Below are 13,482 nucleotides of genomic sequence, written 5' to 3'. Positions count from 1 at the left end.
TCCAAAATCTCTTTTTATAGTTAGTGTGTTTGAATTTAGTTGTTCTGTCTCTTAAAGCTCTTTCTTATTTTTATCCCCCAGGCCACTGGCTTGTTGCGGAGCCCAGGTCAGTTATTCTATAAAACATCCCATATTCTGGATTTATCTGTTTGCTTCTTTGAGGTATCATTTAACTTGTATCTTTCTCCATTTTCTGTAAACTGGAACTTAGTTCTAAAACCTTGATTAGATTCATGTTCAACTATTTTGGCAAGAATATTTTATAGGTAGTGCTGTGTACTTCAAATTGCATCTTATCAGGAAGCTCACAGGCTCATTGTCCCACTTTTAATGACAATTGGTATTACTTTATTTTGTCATAATTTATGAATATTCATAAATCCAATGAATAATAACCAAACACCTACTATGAACAAGGGACCCTTCCAGATTCTAGGCACAAAAGAAGTAAACAAGACAATGAGGTCTCTGCCTTCATGAAACTTTTACATATTATCATTTTAATAATTATTCTACAGATGCTTTTGAATTTTACATTTATATATATAATCTTTATAAATGTGTATGTGTATCTGTCATGTACTTCAAAACAACATATTAGTAAACAACAGACCTGTGGTGCCATAATATAATAATGAAGCTGAAAAATTCCTGTCACCTAGTGACATCTTGATGTTCCTGACTCTATGCAGGCCTATACTAGTCTGTGTGTGTGTGTGTGTGTGTGTGTGTGTGTGTGTGTGTGAGGGAATTCTTAACAAAATTTAAAAAGTAAACAATAAATTTTTTAATTTTTAAATAGAAAATGAAAATAGAGAAGACTGTACTTTCAGGGATCACTTCTATAGTTCATTACTTGAAAATTGAAAAAACATAGAATAAGGATTAAAAAGAAAGAAAATATTTCTGTACATCTGTATAATGTGTGTTTTAAGCTAAGTATTATGAAAGTCAAAATGTTTTTAAAACTTAAAAAATTTATAATGTGTAAAAGTCACAGTAAGCTAAACTTAATTTATTATTTCATGCCTGTAACCCCAGTACTTTAGGAGGCCAAGGTGGGTGGATCACTTGAGGTCAGGAGTTAGAAACCAGCCTGACCAACATGGTGAAACCCCGTCTCTACTAAAAATACAAAAAAAAAATAGCTAGGTGTGATGGCAGGTGCCTGTAATCCTGGCTACTTGGGAGGCTGAAGCAGAAGAATCATTTAAATTTGGAAGATGAAGGTTGTAGTGAGCCGAGATTGTGCCACTGCAACCCAGCCAGGGAAACAGAGGGAGACTCCATCCCCCCCCTAAAAAAAGAAATTAAGTATACCTAAATCTACAGTGTTTATAGTCTACAGTGGTGTACAGTAATGTCCTAGGCCTTCACATTTACTCATCACTCACTAACTCACCCAGAGCAACTTCTAGTCCTGCAAACTCTGTTCGAAGGACCCTCTACAGGTATACCATTTTTTATCTTTTATACTGTACCTTATTTATACTGTACCTTTTCTATGTTTAGATATGCAAATACTCATCATTGCATTGTAATTGCCTACATTATTCAGTACAGTAACATGCTTTACAGATTTGTAGCCTAGGAGCAATAGGCTATACCATATATCCCAGGTGTGTAGTAGGCTATTACCATCTAAGTTGGTACAAGTATATATACTCTATGATGTTCACACAATGACAAAAATCACCGAACAATGCATTTCTCAGATTGTGTCCCTTGTATCCCTATCCTTAAGTGACACATGACAGCATTTGTATATTTGCATGTATTTGTGTAAACGCACCCACCCACACATCATTTGTCCATTCCTCATACTTATCAGATATTGACTAGCTTTGGGGATATCTGTCCAGCCCATAACTCAAAGTTCCCTTCAGTAAGAACTGCCCTCCCCTCATATTTGTACTAAAATCTCTTTACCATAGCTGATTAGGAATGGACAGTTGATGCAAGATAGCCAATCACAATCTCTCTCTCAAGACTGTGAACAGAGAGACACTGCAAGCGGAAACTGTGGCCTCGGTTCTAACAGTTTTCTAACTTCTGATTCTTTCCTTTTGCGAAACCTATTGAATGTTCAGCTTCTCCTTGGATTTCACAATATATCTTTTTTCTTCCCTTTCCTTTTTGGTGAAGCTATTCCCATTTATCTTCTGTTACTGGCAATGAAAATATGTTCTTTAATTAAGATACTGACTATCACCCATTGCATGACAGAGATCAGATGTCATTGTCAAATAATTTTTTTTCTTTTCAGGTGAACAGACTTTCTTAATGCCTTTGGACATGAGCATTCTGGCTAGCCCCATGTGTAAATGAAATAAGCTGGAGACTGTCAAGTTGATTGGTGGTCACAACGCTCAAAGCCATGCCTACCAAAAAGCTGCTGCCATGGCTTGCCAAAGTGTTTCCACCTTCCTTAATTATGAATTCCCATCCCTGCAGTTATTCTTTTGATGAGATAATAGAGATAGAAGAATTATCTTCAGATGCCAGCTATGCATTATCATACAAGGGAAGAGAGATCCTAAAAAGAGGACACCAGACCTTTCCCCTTTCCTTTCATTTGACATACCAGAATAACTGATCATTTCAGCAAGTACCATCACACTTCAATAAAATGTGAGCAGTGGATCATGCCAATAACGATTCTTTGAGAACGTAGAGGGCAGGAAGGGAAAGGATATTTTGTGATGATAGAGTATGAAATGGTCATCCATATCCAGTACAAACTCACTCTTCTCATTCACTCCAAGAACAAACAAAAACTCATTTTTACAGAGTTAGAGTAAGACATTCAATCACTTGAACATAAAAACTAACCATTTTCTTTCTCTCTGGTCAGCTATTCTTCCTCTTTTTCAAGAGGTCAAGTTACCAGCAATCACAAGAGCCCTGAGTTATTCCATACCAACAAACATGGTGCCGCTGGGAAATCTGAGACATACAGAAGGAGGGGATGAAAAGAGGAGAGGAGGAAACAGAAATGAAAAATGAAAAGAATAAGGGAAAATGAAAAAAAATAGGGCTATAAAATAACTTACATTGGAGGAATCAGGCTGACAATACCTGAACCTACCAATCAATATTAGCATTACAAAAAGTGAGACATCTGGACATTTTATGCCTTGAAATGTGATGTATTCACACTTTACCACCTGAATCTACTTGAAGTCGCTGGCTACAACCACATCTTTACAGGAAACAAAGGGATAGAAAAACAAGTAACTTCAAAACCACACTACAAGGAAATATCAGCCAGACATTCTATGGGATGAATGACCTAATGTCTTAGGTAGAGTTCTCTAACAAACAGACAAAAAGCCACATGTAGGAGATTTATTGGAAAGTGATCTCAGGTAATATACCTATAAGAAAAAGAGGCAAACAAGATTGGGCAAAGGGAGAAGTTAAACTGCAACACAGTTGCAATGGAGAACTTGGCCAATCCCACAGGGTGCTCTAGCCATTCCAAGATATCCTACACACAGGCCGGAAGCCAGGCCATTGTACTCTCATGATGACCTTGCTTATACTTACCAATTAAAAAATAGGACCAGGCACAGAGTCTGGCTACTTGCTCTTGCAGCATAAGAACAGACTTATGCTCCCTTACCCATGCATGTCCCATCCCAGATGCACTACTTCCAATTTACAATGAATTCCTTATGGGCTCACAAAATCTTATGACTTGGTGGTTCTGACAAAATCTAGCTCTGACCACAAGGTCATTAGATACTCCAGCAGTAGCAGGGACCAGTAGCTTAAGAGAGCTGTGTTTGTGATTGGTGTGTAGTTCTCTCCTACAAAGGGCATGACCTTGAACCAGAACCCTGGGCATTTATGTGTGATTTTTCTACTGGAGCTTGTCATACACACCTTTATCCACTGTAGATATTTTCAGCACCACAATCTGCAGGTCACATGGCCCAAGTGGCAGGACTGCTTTTGCCACAGCCTGGACCTGCTACAGACCCCTTTCCTTCTCTAGGACCCTGTCAAATCTGGAAATATTCCATGGCATTTAGCAAATGATCAAAGCAGTATTCCTAAGTGTAGAATATACTGTCCCTAAGAACCCAAAGTGACTTATCAAGTGTTTTGCTTCCTTTTTAGTAGCAGGAGGTGAAAGATACTATAATTTGTTCTTTACTTTGGAGAAACTGTCCTCGCGTGCCCAGACTACTGAGATCCTTAAAATTCCACAGATGCGGTGGACCCTTGAAAGTTTATAGGGATTATCTCCCACCTTCTGGGGTACAGATGTCTTTAACAAGGTCTCTGTATTAGTCTGTTCTTATGCTGCTAATAAAAACATACCTGAGACTGGGCAGTTTATAAAGGAAAGAGGTTTAATTGACTCACAGTTCAGTATGGGTGGGGAGGCCTCAGGAAACTTACAATCATGACAGAAGGGGAAGAAAACACATCCTTCTTCACATGATGGCAGCAAGGAGAAGTGCTGAACAAAAGGGGGAAAAGCTGCTTATACAACCATCAGATCTTGTGAGAACTCACTCACTAGCATGAGAACAGCAACTGGGGATAACCACCCCCATGATTAAGTTACCTCCCACCAGGTCCCTCCCATGACACATGGGGATTATGGGAACTATAATTCAAGATGAGATTTGGGTGAGGACACAACCAAACCATATCATTCTGCCTCTGGCCCCTCCCAAGTCGCATGTTCTCACATTTCAAAACACAATTACGCCCTTCTCAACAGCTCCCCAAAGACTTAACTCATTATGGCATTAACCCAAAAGTCCAAGTCCATAGTCTTATCTGAGACAAGGCTAGTCCTTTCCACCTATGGACCTATAAAAGCAAAATCAAGTTAGTTACTTCCTATATACAATGGAGGTACAGGTATTGGGTAAATACACCCATTCCGAATGGAGGAAATTGGTCACAACAAAGGTGCAACAGCCCCTATGCAAATCAGAAATCTAATAGGGCAGTCATTAAATCTTAAACTTCCAAAAAAAATCTCTTTTGACTCCATGTCTCACATCCAGGGCATGCTGATGCAAGAGGTAGGCTCCCACAGCATTGGGAAGCTCCGTCCCTGTGGCTTTTCAGGGAACAGCGTCCCCCTAACCCCTCCCAGCTGCTTTCACAGGCTGGTGTTGAGTGTCTGTGGCTTTTCCAGGAACACAGTGCAAGCTGTCAGTGGATCTACCATTCTGGGGTCTGGAAGATGGCGGCCCTTTTCTCATAGCTCCACCAGGCAGTGCCCCAGTGGAGACTCTGTGTGTGGCCTCTAACCTCACATTTCCTTTCCACACTGCCCCAACAGAAGTTTTCCATGAGGGCTCTGCCCCTGCAGCAAACTTCTACCAGGCATCCAGGCATTTCTATACATCCTCTGAAATCTAGACAGAGGTTCCCAAACCGCAGTTCTTCACTTCTGTGCACCCACAGGTTCAACACCACATATAAGCCTTCAAGGCTCAGGTCTTGCACCCTCTGAGGCAATGGCCTGAGCTGTATATGTAGCCTGAGCTGTACATCAGTCCCTAGCTGAAGTAGTTGGGTCACAGGGCACCAAGTCTTGAGGCTGCATAGAGCAGGGAGGCCCTGGGCCAGCCCACAGAACCATTTTTCCCTCCTAGGCCTCCAGGCCTGTGATGGGAGAGGTGGCTGTGAAGGTCTCTGACATGCCCCAGAGAGATATTTTCCTGATTGTTTTAGTGATTAACATTTGACTCCTCATTGCTTATGCAAATGTCTGCAACCAGCTTGAATTTCTCTCCAGAAAAATGGGGTTTTTTTTTCCTATTGCATCATCAGGCTGCAGATTTTTCAAACTTTTAATGCTCTGCTTCCTCTTGAACCCTTTGACGTTTAGAAATGCCTTCCACCAGATACCTTAAATCATCTCTGTCAAGTTCAAAGTTCCACAGATCTCTGGAGCAGGGGCAAAATGTCGCTAGTCTCTTTCCATTGCAAGAGTGACCTTTATTCCAGTTCCCAAAAAGTTTCTCATTTCCATCTGAGACCACCTCAGCCTGGACTTCCTTATCCATATCACTATCAGCATTTTGGTCAAGCCATTCACAAGTCTCTAAGAAGTTCCAAACTTTCCCACATCTTCCTGCCTTCTTCTGAGACCTCCAATTCTCTAGGAAGTTCCAAACTTTCTCATATTTTCCTGTCTTCTTCTGAGCCCTCCAAACTGCTTCAACCTCTGCCTGTTACCCAGTTCCAAAGTCGCTTCCACATTTTTTGTACCTTTACTGCAGCACCCCACTACCCAGTACCAATTTACTGTATCAGTCTGTTCTCATGCTGCTAATGAAGACATCCCGAGACTGGATAATTTATTAAAAAAAGTTTAATTGACTCTCAGTTCAGCATGACTAGAGAGGCCTCAAAAAACTTATAATCATGGCAGAAGGGGAGGCAAACATGTCCTTCTTCACGTGGTGGCAGCAAGAAGTGCTGAGTAAAAGGGGCAAGAGCCCCTTATAAAACCATCAGATCTCATGAGAACTCACTCACTATCATGAGAACAGCATAAGGGTAACTGCCCCAATTACACTACCTGCCACAAGGTCCCTCCCATGACATATGGGGATTTTGGGAACTATAATTCAAGATGAGATTTGGGTGGGCACACACACAGCCAATCTATATCAGTCTCTAAGGACTTACTGTTTGTCATCATTAAATAGTGTGCCAGTACGATGTTCTGAGGAATTCCTAGTTGATTCAAGTCCCTTCAGACTATACTATGTGTTGTGTTATAAGGCAGAGACCTCTGCATCTTTTTCAAGCAAGAGGAGAGTTAGCTTTACAGAGAAAAGTTAATCATTTCTATGAGCCCAGGGGGTTCAGGGAAATCTGGTGATTCAGTGTTTTCAAATGCATTGATCCAGATGTTCCTGCTCCAGTCTTAGGATCTCACTTCTTTCCAACTGGGGCCTGACCTTGGCATAGCACATTTGCCAGACTTAAAAATTCAGTCTTCTCTAGAGCTACATTACCCTTACAAAGTCCCAGATCTGATCACCTGCCGCTTCTTCCCTCTGGCTACAAGAGAAACACATTCCTTTATAGGCTGCTGAGGAAGCCCTCTGGTGATTAATCACCCTCATGCTTTCACTGTCTTTGTCCAATGTATCAGTAGCCCCTAGCAACAGCTATCCAAGCTCCCACAGTCTTTACGCTTGCTACTTCCCTTCAACCTATCAAATGTCTGTGATACCACCCTTGGTAGTTCTTTCCCTTCCATGGTGTCCCATCCTAGTTCACCACCAGTGATTTTTTTAAATTGTACCTCTACACCACACCAGAGCTATGGGTACTCCACCAGCTACCATTAATGATGTTTTGTATTGCCAGCTGGCAAGCAGGGGATTCAGGTCCAACATCCCATGTTAGATTCTGCTTGCTAGAATCACCCCTGGTGTTAACTGTTTAGGTCAGGTTTCCTAGAAAACAGACCTTGACAAGGAGACTGTGTTCAGAAATTTTAATGGAAGTAGCCTCAAGAACATACCTAAAAAGGAGTGAGGAAAATAGGGTTGAGAAGAGGAAGAAACTGAACTGGTGCAGTCACAACACAGGTCTCAGGCAATCTCACAGTGAGCTCTCAAGTTGGAATGGTCCTTCAGAGTGCTCCCAAATTGGGGAAGCAAGCCAGGCATTTTTACCCCAGAAACAACCAGATGCATGCTGTGGGCCTTCAGCTGCCCACACTCCTGACAGCTATAACATGAATGCTCTGGTCATACAGAAGGGATCTGGGCAGCATACCCACTACACCAAATTTCTACAGAAATCAATGGTGTGGGAGAAAAAATGGAAGGAGGATTATAATTACAAAACGAGAGATTAAAAGGCAGAACGACCAATAGTAATATGTATGCTTTGCTTTGATCCCAATCCACACAGACCAACTATAAAAAGGCACCTTTGAGGCCAGGCACAGTGACTTACACTGGTAATCCTAGCACTTTGGGAGACTAACGCAGGTGGATTGTCTGAGCTCAGGAGCTCAAGACCAGCCTGGACAGCATGGCAAAACCTGTCTCTACTAAAAATACAAAAATTAGCCAGGCACGGTGACGTGCACCTGTAGTCCCAGCTTCTTGGGAGGCTGAGAAAGGAGAATTGTTTGAACCCAGGAGGTGGAGGTTGCAGTGAGCTGAGATTGCACCACTGCACTTCAGCCTGGGCAATAGAGCGAGACTCCATCTCCAGAAGATAAAAAAATAAAGATAACTTTAAAAAAAAGGCATCTTTGAGATAACTGGGGAACTGTTCATGTGGACTGAGTACTAGATGACAGCACAAAATTACTATAGGCTGGATGCAGTATCTCAAGTCTGTAATCCCAGCACTTTGGGAGGCTAAGGTAAGTGGATGACCTGAGGCCAAGAGTTTGAGACCAGCCTGGCCAACATGGTGGAACCCCATCTCTACTAAAAATACAAAAATTAGCTGAGAGTGGTGGCACGCTCCTGTAATCCCACCTACTCAGGAAGCTGAGGCAGGAGAATCGCTTGAACCCAGGAGCCAGAGGTTGCAGTGAGCCACGATCACATCACTGCACTCCAGCCTGAAAGACAAGAGCAAGACTCTGTCTCAAAAAGAAAAAAAAAAATTTACTATTGATTTTGTTACATGTAATAATGGCATGGTAGTATGTTTAAAAAAAAAAGTTCTTCCCTACTTGAGAAGCATGCTGAAATAAAGAGGAAATGACATGGTGTCTGGAATTTTCACTAAAATATTCCAAGAAAATACTGGAGGAGAGGAGAAAAATAGCAAGATTAACAAAATATTAATAATTGAAGCTGAGTCACAGGTGATAAGCACTTATTCTGGCATTAACACTACTTTTGCTTAAATTTTTCTTGATAAAATATTAGGGACATGTGACAGATAATTGTGATGTGCCACCAACCATTGCCCACAAGCACCACAAGATCCATTGTTGCCACTCAAGTCCCAGATTTCCTTCTATGATGTCTCCCAAGACAGAAAGGTAGTCCCAAATTTAAAATCATAGATACAGATTGCAGGGAGATTCTGTTTAGAGCACAATTGGAACCATTTAAAGTGATTAAAGGCAGAGCTTTTCTTATATTGTTCATCAAGCTATACCCAGAGTCTAGCTCATTGCTTGGCCCAGGATAAAAGATGAGTAAATGTTTTTGAAAATTAAAATGCAAGATATACTCCCTGGCATGTCCCTCCTGACATCCACCACTTGTTTAGTTTGTTTTTATCCTTTGGATTCTCTGGGCTACACTCAGAATCTGTCCCAATTAATCAGGGTTATGAGTTCCTGCTGTCCTGTTTTTGGCTTTGTGTGAGCACTGGTGCATCATAGGCAACTATTACTGCCATTATCAGTAATGACCTCCCGCTCTTAAGAAACAACCCTGCTTCCAAGTGGGTGTTCTACATAAGTGAAACAGTAAAGAAGACCGGTAATAGGTAAAACATGTTTCAGAGAAAGCAAGGTAACAGGAAGTTGAGCAGGAGAAAACTGAGCTCCACTAAAACTGGGCAGAGAAAGAGGGAGGGGGGTAAGGAAAGTGAAATTGGGGCGGATTCAAAAACCCTGAGGACCTGTGGGAAAAACCGTCAGACTTCTGGCCAAGAACTGAAATGTATGTCTGCAAAATATGTATAGCCAAGCAACTAACCACTTCAACTTCCCAATATCCTTTCTCTAGGCCCCTTAAGAGCTGTCTTCCCACACCTTCCACCCCCTTTCTCCAACAAAGCCCAAAATCAGCAATCAGTGTTGACATCAACGTAAAGGGCTTAGAGCCCCAGGTAAAACAAAAGATGCCTGCAAAAAGGCAAATGAGAAAGGAACTCAAGGAAAGTTCATGATGGAAAAATAAACACAGGCAAAACAAACATCCACAGAGAGGAAAAAGAGGGAAACCAAAGAGACAAGATCAGCCAGAAAAAATAAGAACAAAAACAATGAGAAAAGCCAAGAACAAGGGGAAAAAAAGGACAGACTAAAATAAAATATAGGCGTAATTCTCCAAAGAAAAGTAGAGGAAAAGACAGGGAGAGAATCAGCATTTGGAGCACAGGACTAAGAACTTTGGTATAGATTGGCTCACTCAATCTTCATACCATTCTGAAAAGTGGATATCGCTATCTCCATTTTGCAGAGGTGAGAATACAGGCTTATAGGCTTAAGTTATTGGTCTAAGTCTATACAGATAGAAAATAGTAGAGCAGAATTTGAACATGACTCTGCTAATTTCAAAACTCACACTCTTTTGCAGCCTACTCTGGGTTTAAAAATGTGACAAATGTGACTTCTAAATTTGGTTGATTACATTCATTAATACTAATAACCATATTTTTAATTATTCCTTTATTTTGGGTAATTCCTTAAAATGAGTCAAATGCTTTTATTTCTTCCAAAACATTATACTTCTCACCCCACTCATCCTCCTGCTTATAGACCTAGGAAACTCTCCCACATAGATGAACCATCTAACCACTCACGAGCAGCTAAGGCAAAACAGTTGACACTACACACTTGTTCAGGTGACTCTAAAGCTGTCACATACACAAGAAAAATACTCTTCTGGGACCAACCTTGGAAGGACTAAAATTACAGGAGGGAGAGTCAGGGTCAGTAGGTGACTGAGACTGACTCTAATATGAAAACATCTTTGAAACTGATATTGAAACTGTGGAAACAACGAGTGTGTGGATCTGGTGTGTGCTGAGGGAGCCTAAATTGAGAATATCTTATTTCCCTGTTAGGTCATAAGCTCCAACAGGGCACATTTATCTTGTCCAAACAATACAATGCCTTAAATCTCAAAGGCACGCAAGGATTAGTCAATAACTGAATGAATACAGAGTCTTGCATTACAGCCTTGTGAATTCAGGGACTACTCATTTTATTTTAAAAATGTAAAGTTACTCTTAAATTTTTAAAGATAGAAGAAAGAAATCAGGATGGCATAACTAAGTTTCAGAACTGAACTAGCTCCTTTTTCAGCATAAGGAAAGTGGTCAAGAGTTAGGCATTAGGAAGACATCAGAAAGAAATGCTAATCTGACTGCAGTCAGAGAATACTGGTTTTCCTTTAACCGTTAGGTTTTTCCCTACTAACTTTTTAGAGTGTTCTCACCGATTTACGATTTAAGTTCTTTTTTTTTTTTGAGACGGAGTTTCTCTCTTGTTGCCCAAGCTGGAGTGCAATGGAGTGATCCCACCTCACCGTAACCTCCACTTCCTGGGTTCAAGCAATTCTCCTGCCTCAGCCTCCCAAGTAGCTAGGATTACAGGCATGCAGCACTATTCCCAGCTAATTTTGTATTTTTAGTAGAGGGTTTCTCCATGTTGGTTAGGCTGGTCTCAAACTCCCAACCTCAGGTGATCCGCCTGCCTTGGCCTCCCAAAGTTCTGGGATTACAGACAGATATGAGCCACCGTGCTTGGTCTGAAGTTCTTATATTCCACATTTAGTAGTATCAGAGTATCAGATACACAAACAGGCTACAGAGTCTGTGCAGATAAAATGACTACCAAGCCTGAACTTCCACTGGGAATTCTTGAGCCCATGGAAGTTTGAATCCTTCCACAAAGAACCCCTTCTCCAACATGACTTTACAGGCCCCTCAAATTTACTGGCTGGACTCTGACTACGGTGTTGATTTTCCTGGTTCACAAAGCCAAGCAGAGTTCCTGCTGCCAGACAGGTGTATTTGTTTTTGAATGATAAGGACACTCACTTGCTCTCAGTTTAGACTAATAATAAACACTTCATACATCCTTCTAAGTCTGAAAGAGGAAAGAATAAAAAACTCTCCAGCAACAGTATGTTAATGGAGTCCTACTCCTTAAAAAACATATGGCCTTGTACCAGAGCTGGGTGCTTGCTGCTGATCTTTCTGGTCAAGCCGATCCTCTGAATATTGTCTTAGAAAGCCCTTTCCCATCAATGGAGGCCTCAGGTTAGGTTCATCTAATTATAAGAAAGGGAGACTTTGAAAGTCAGGAGAAATCAAATAATTAAAAGAGTATATTGGCCCCAAAGAAATATCAGAGGGAGTCATTGGCAACGAGGAAATCTTTTTTTTGTTTTGTTTTGTTTTTTTGTTTCTGGGACTGAGTCTCCCTCTGTCACCCAGGCTGGAGTGCAGTGGCATGATCTAGGCTCACTACAACCTCCACCTCCCAAGTTCAAGAAATTCTCCTGCCTCAGCCTCCTGAGTAGCTGGGACTACAGGTGCACGCCACCATGCCCGGCTAATTTTTTTGTATTTTTAGTAGAGATGGGGTTTCACCATATTGGTCAGGCTGGTCTCAAACTCCTAACCTCGGGTGATTCACCTAACCTCAGGTGATTCACCAGCTTTGGCCTCCCAAAGTTCTGGGATTACAGGCGTGAGCCACCACACCCAGGCAGAGGAAAGCTTTTTCACCTCTTTAGCCTAGCAGCCTGTAAACATGCTGCCTGTGTGAGTGGACATTTGATGAATCAGTAACAAAAGCAAACACAGCCGGGCAGCCAGGAGAAAATAAAAGAGTGTGGCAAAGAAAAACTCAAAGAGGAAGTAAGCAGAACAATTTTGCATTCCTTTAAACCGCCTAAAAACCTAATATAAATGGTGTGGTTTTGAAAGGAATGCATCCAAGGTCCATTCACAGACCCTTTGCCTTGGTTATCAAGGTGGTGGTGGATGACTTCTGGGATCAAGATGCCGAGCGACATGATGAGGGGGCCAAGAGACTGGCAGAAAAAGCTGGCTGCATCCTGGGCACCAGTGCTGTAATCCTCTCCTGCCTCATGTTGACTGTTTGAGCTTGAGCCTCTAATCTTGCATTCTTGTTTCTTAATCAATCCTACTGTTGTTAATGTTGTTGGTTTTTTGATTTTGGGGTTGTTTATTTTTTTTATTTGTTTTTTGCTGCTGTTGTTTGAGACAGGGTCTCACTCTCTCACCCAGGCTGGAGTGCAGTGGCTTGATCTCTGCTCACTGCAGCCTCAACCTCCTGGGCTCAAGCAATCCTCCCACATCAGCCTCTCGAGTAGCTGGGACTATAGGCACTCACCACCACATCCAGATAATTTTTGTATTTTTTGTAGAGATAGGTATCTCACCATGTTGCCCAGGCTGGTCTCAAACCCACAGGCTCAAGCCGTTGCCCACCTCAGCCTCCCAAAGTGCAGGGATTACAGGCATGAGCCACCGTGCCAGGCCTGTTGTTGGTTTTTTACCACCACAAATCACTTGAAAGCAGCTTGCCTTGGCGGGAATCTGACAGGCCTGAGCACTATGGCTGCAGGTTGTCTTCTTTGCAGTTCTCAATGTTCCTACTAATGGAAGAGGAAGGAACAGCTCAGTCTGAGATAGAGTGATGAGGGCATGGCAGATCCATTGTCTCCAGGGCTGTCTGGAATCAACATTGGCAGCAATGAGGATGAGCTTCTTTGCTCAACTATGCTTCTGAAACTTTGAAACCAA

General features: G+C 41.8%; 1 pseudogene; it reads left to right on the top strand.

Annotated features, from left to right (window-relative positions):
* The first annotated feature begins 817 nt into the window (after positions 1 to 817).
* On the top strand, positions 818 to 891 carry LOC116528729 (annotated as a pseudogene).
* Positions 892 to 13,482: the final 12,591 nt, after the last annotated feature.

Source organism: Sapajus apella, unplaced genomic scaffold (assembly GCF_009761245.1).
Source record: "Sapajus apella isolate SASKATOON/1434 unplaced genomic scaffold, GSC_monkey_1.0 scaffold59, whole genome shotgun sequence".
NCBI classification, from domain to species: domain Eukaryota; kingdom Metazoa; phylum Chordata; class Mammalia; order Primates; family Cebidae; genus Sapajus; species Sapajus apella.
The sequence above is the reverse complement of the archived record's forward strand: the minus strand, read 5'-3'. Positions and strand labels throughout refer to the sequence as shown.